Here is a 6,000-nt window from a genome sequence, read left to right on the forward strand (position 1 = left end):
GTTTTCAACAATGAACAAGGACACAGGCTGCTGGTGCAAGACGTTCACTGTAGTACTATTTGAAATCTCAAAGAACAAAAAATTGGAGATAAGCTAAATATGCATCTACTGGAGAATGGGCAAATAAACTGTGATATATTTGTAATATAGAATAGCACAAAGCAGTTACAGTGAGTCAATTAAAGCTACAGGGATCAACATAGATAAAAGAGAATGTTGAGGGAAAAGAACCAAGTTGTAGGTTATATACAGTATAATATCATGCATGTAAAATTTAAAAACATGCCAAATACTATATACTGTTTAAGTATTTATCTATATATAGTAAGAATATAAAATCATGTATGGCAATAAAATACTCAGGCAACTGATTACTTCTTGGGGAGAAAGGAAAGAAATGGGTGAAAGGAGGGATATATCTGGGCTTAAAGCATCTCTGATATTTTATTTCTTATAAAAACTTTTAAGAAAAAAACAAAACAAAACAAGATTTGAAAGGGGCACCTGGATGGCTCAGTTGGTCAAGCATCTGCCTTTGGCTCAGGTCATGATCCTAGGGTCCTGGAATAGAGTCCCATGTTGTCCTTGTCATGGAGCTCTCTGCTCAGCAGGGAGCCTGCTTCTCCCTCTGCCTCTGCCTTCTACTCCCCCTGCTTGTGCTTTCTATCCCTCTTTCTCGATCAAATAATAAAATCTAAAAAATAATAATAAATTTGCATTAAAAAATATTTGAGGGCAGCCTGGGTGGCTCAGTGGTTTAGCGCTGCCTTCAGCCCAGGGCGTGATCCTGGAGACCTGGCATGGAGTCCCATGTCAGGCTTCCTGCGTATGGAGCCTGCTTCTGCCTGTGTCTCTGCCTCTCTCTCTCTTTCTCTCTGTTTCTCTCATGAATAAATAAATAAAATCTTAAAAAAAAAAAGAACATTTAAAAAACAAACAAACAAAAAAAAACCAAAAAATATTTGACAAAGTTGGTGAGAAAACTTGGGTATTTGTTATATAAACCTCTCTATTTTTCTACATGCTTGAAATAGTTCTCTATTTAAAAAAAAAAAAAAAAAAAGCATGGTGGGGCACATGGGTGGCTCAGTGGTTGAGTGCCTGCCTTTGGCTTAGGTTGTGATCCTAGGGTCTTGGGATCAAGTCCCATATTGGGCTCCCAGCAGGGAGCCGCCTTCTCCCTCTGCCTACGCCTCTGCCTCTCTCTCTGTGTGACTATCATGAATAAATAAATAAAATCTTAAAAAAAAAAGAGAGGCAGAGACACAGGCAGAGGGAGAAGCAGGCTCCATGCAGGGAGCCCGACGTGGGATTCGATCCCAGGTCTCCAGGATCGCGCCCCGGGCCAAAGGCAGGCGCCAAACCGCTGCACCACCCAGGGATCCCAATAAATAAAATCTTAAAAAAAAAAAAAAAAAAAAAAAAAAGCATGGAGCTGAGCAGTGGGCAAAATATTCTACCCTTTTTTGGGGGGTAAAGAAAAACAATAATTTTTTTCAACAATGGCTGTTATACATCCTGAAATCAAACCAATGGCTTTGGTGGGGAAGAAGGCTTTTATTTAGTAATCTCTACCCCCCGCGGGGGGCCTGAGATCAAGAGTCTCATGCTCCACCAATGGAGCTAGACATCCAGGCACCACTGGGTTTTCTTTTGTTTTTTAAACCGGTTTTTTGTTCTTCTATATTGTAAATTTCATTCTTTTTGGTGTTCAGTTCTCTGAGTCAAATACATATGCCTATGTGAACACCATTATAATCTTGGTAAGAACAGTTCTATCACACTAAAATATTCACTCATGCTATCTTTTGTAGTCAACGCCTTCCCTCTACCCAACTTATGGTATTCACTGATCTGTTTTCTATTCTTATAATTTAGCCTTTTTCATAAAATTATGTAAGTGGAATAAAAAATATGTAGCTTTTTGAGACTTTTTTTTTTAAAGGTTTTATTTATTCATTCATGAGAGACAGAGAGAGAGAGAGGCAGAGACACAGGCAGTGGGAAAAGCAGGCTCCATGCAGGGAGCCCGACATGGGACTGGACCCCAGGTCTCCAGTATCACGCTGGGGCCACCAAACCGCTGAGCCACCCAGGCTGCCTGAGACTGGTTGTTTTCAATAAGATGATGCATATGAGGTTCATTCATGTTGTTGCATGTATGAGTAATTTGTTCCCTTCTATTGCTTAATAGTATCCCATTGTATTGCCATACCATAGTTTGTTTCTGTATTTACCAGTTTTAGGACATTGAGATTGTTTTCCTGTTTTTGTCAACCATAAATAAAGCTACTGCAAACATTCATGTACAGATTTTTATATAAACACTTTTATTTCTATTGGGTAATTAGCTAAGATTGGGCTTGCTGAGTTGTGTCAATCCAACATTACTAAAAACCAAAACACAAAACAACAACAACAAAAAAAACCTGACAAACCCAAACTCTTTTCCAAAATGGCTGCACTCTTTTGCATTTCCACCAATAATAATGAGTTCCAGTTGCTCTGTGTGCTTATCAGCATTTGGTATTATCAGGTTTTAAAGAATAGCTTTTAGCCATTCCAAAAGTTTGTAGTGGTGTCTGAATAAAATCTGCATTTCTCTAATGATTGACTAATGACATTCCGTCTCTTTTTATGTGCTCATTGTCCATCTGTATACATTCTTTTTTTGGGGCTGGGGGTGGGATTAGGAGTCAGACTAAAAGGAACAGGACAAGCAGACTCTGTGCTGAACACAGAACCTGATGCAGGGCTCGATCCCATGACCCTGAAATCATGACCTGAACTGACACTGAGTTGGATGCTTAACTGATTGAGCCACCCAGGTACCACCATCTTATATATTCTTTAGTGAAGTATCCATAATAGCCTTGTGCCAATTCTTGTATTTGGGTTGTTTGTTTTCTTATTATTGAATTGTGAGAGTTCTTTATATATTCTAGGCACAAGACCTTTATCATATATGTGATTTGCCAGTGTTCGTCCAGTCTATGGTTTGTCTTTTCATTCTCTCTCTTTTTTTTTTTTAAGATTTTATTTATTTATTCATAAGAGACACAGAGAGAAAGAGTGGCAGAGACACAGGCAGAGGGAGAAGCAGGCTCCATGCAGGAAGCCTGATGTGGGACTCGATCCCAGGTCTCCAGGATCACACCCCGGGCTGAAGGCAGGCACTAAACCACTGAGCCACCCGGGCTGCCCTGTCTTTTCATTCTCTTAAGAGTATCTTTCACAGAGCAGAATTTAAAAGTTTTGAATGTTTAATTCATTCATTTTTTTCTTCTTGTGAATCATATCATACCTAAGAAATCTTTGCCTAGCCCAAGATCACAGAAATCTCCCCCTAAATTTTCTTCTAGAAAAGTTAATAGTTCTAGGTTATCATTTATTTTGAAGGATATGTGTAAATAAATACTTTTATATCCGTAATTTATACTTGGAAGAATATACAAGCTTTCCTCTGTGGTAGGAAAATAGTGCAATTGAATAGTGTATGACAGACAAAGTGATTTCATACTGTATACCCTTACAGGCTATTGAATTTTTCGTTAAATGTAGACCTTACTGTACCATAAAAACAACACCATCAAAAAAGAGAGTTTTTTAAAAAAGCTAAGATCTTGGGGCGCCTGTGTGACTCAGTCAGTTAAGCATCTGACTCTTGATTTCAGCCCAGGTCATGATCTCAGGATCATGGGATTGAGCCCCCTGTCAGGTTTTGCACTCAGCAGGAGTTTGCCTGTCTCTTGCCCTCTGTTCCTTCTCTTGCTCTCTCTCTGTCTCTGTCTCTATCTATCTATCTATCTCAAATACATAAATAAAATCTTTAAAAAAATAAAAGCTAAGATCTCAAGGGGCACCTGGGTGGCTGAGTCAGTTGAGCATCTGACTCTTGATTTCAGCTCTGGTCCTGATCTCAGTCAGGGTCCTGGCATCCAGCCGTGTGTTGGGCTCCAAGCTCCCCGGGAGTGTACATGAGATTCTCTCCTTCCTTCTCCTGCTGTCCCTACCCACTGTAACCCCCTCTTTGTGTAGACTGTCTCTCAATAAATAAATAAATCTTAAAAAGAAAAGGCAACATCTCAAAAAGTGTTGAGGAATCACTGAAACATGGTTCTACCTATCACAGTGATGGTTGTTGGACTTGATGATGTCATCATAGTTTCAAATTCTGAGAGCTCTCTCTTCTTTCACAGATGTGAATGGCTCTACAACCTGGCCGTTCTCTGACTGGGCTGACAACCAAGTCCAATTAACTGGCAAAAATGAATTGGACCAATCAGAACAATATGCAAATGAGCGACTCCCAACTGTACAAAGCTTCCTCCCTGTGGCTTTGAACATTGCAGTTTAGAGACTTAATGTTGCTGCCACCTGCAGGCCACATCTCTCAATAGCGAGTTCCAGGGTATATCCTAGGGGGATTCTTTTCAACTGAGTTCTCTGTGGGGCTCAGAAAGAGTGATATAAATTTCTCCCTCTCCTTTGAAGCCCACTACTCTGCCACAAACCCAAACTAATGGTAGTAATTCCCAAGAGTGGGGACTATGGCATCAGATTGTCTGGCCTTATGTTGGGTCAGATACCTCTTCTATACCTCAGTTTTCTCATCTGTAAGATGCTGATAATAATGATAGCTCCAATGCAGACATGTTGTGAAGATTGATTAAGAACATGTAAACCACTTAGCACAATGGCTGGCATATAGTGAGCACAAAACAAATATCAATAGTTGTTGGTAGGCAGAGCTTTAGAAGCTTCTCCCATTCTAGGGACGCCTGGGTGGCTCAGCAGTTGACTGACTGCCTTTAGCTCAGGATGTGATCCTGGGGTTGGGGATCCAGTCCCACACTGGGCTCCTTGCAGGGAGCCTGCTTCTCCTTCTGCCTATGTCTCTACCTCTGTCTTTCTCTCTCTGTGTGTGTCTCTCATGAATAAATAAAATCTTAAAAAAAAAAAAAGAAGAAGAAGAAGCTTCTCCCATTCTAAACAAATAGTACCTTGACTCAAAATAGTGCAGTGGAAAGACCTTTAGCACCTGGCTCTACCACCTCTGGCCTATGACCTTGGGCAAGTGTTTTCACCTCTCTGAACCTTACTTGACCTCACAGATGGTTTTGGATATTACATGAAATCATGTTTCTAATACACCAATCAGAGTGCCTGGCATAGAGTGGACAGTTAAATGCCGTGACGATGGAGTGATGATTAACACCAGAATAGCTACCAAGTATAGTCAAAGGTTGAACAGCTCAGGTTGCAAACAGGCAGGCCTCAGGTAGATATTTTAATTTGGCCTTCAGTGTTTATAATTTTTAAATTACTTCCTAGCATTAAAACCTGAAATTCCATACTTTTTAATTTTTTTTAAATTATTTATTTATTCATGAGAGACACACACACACAGAGAGGCAGAGACACAGGCAGAGGGAGTAGCAGGCTCTACACAGGGAGCCCAACTTGGGACTTGATCCCAGGTCTCCAGGATCAGGCCCTGGGCTGAAGGCGGCACTAAACCGCTGAGCCACCTGGGCTGCCCCTGAAATTCCATACTTAAGGCTTAACTTCTCTTAAAAATGTGAAGGTTTGACAATGTATTATACCAGACCTACAAGGAAGAATGCATACATAACAGAGAAACCTAATTTCTTCCAAGGGAGCTAAGTAATGGTCCCTGAAGAAGTGATGTTAAAAGCTGAGAAATTAAGATTAAATTGAGGTGAGCCTGAAAAAGAGAGAGGGGACAATGTTCCAAGCAGAGGGATTGCCATGTCCAAAGGTGTTGAATTGGGGAGATCAGCAACCTCAAGGAAACTTCAGGAAAGCCCACTGTCTGGACCATGGTGAGCAAGGAGAAGGTGGGAAGAAGATAAGGCTCTGGTTAGCACCTTAACGATTTTGGACTTTATTGTGAGGACCAGTGTAGTTCAAGGCTGGAAGCTGAGAGGTAGCCATTTGGTGTAACAAACTAAGGGGCTAGATGGTCAGAATGGAGAA

The sequence above is a fragment of the Canis lupus genome, chromosome 2 (genome assembly GCF_003254725.2).
Source record: "Canis lupus dingo isolate Sandy chromosome 2, ASM325472v2, whole genome shotgun sequence".
Classification (NCBI taxonomy): Eukaryota; Metazoa; Chordata; class Mammalia; order Carnivora; family Canidae; genus Canis; species Canis lupus.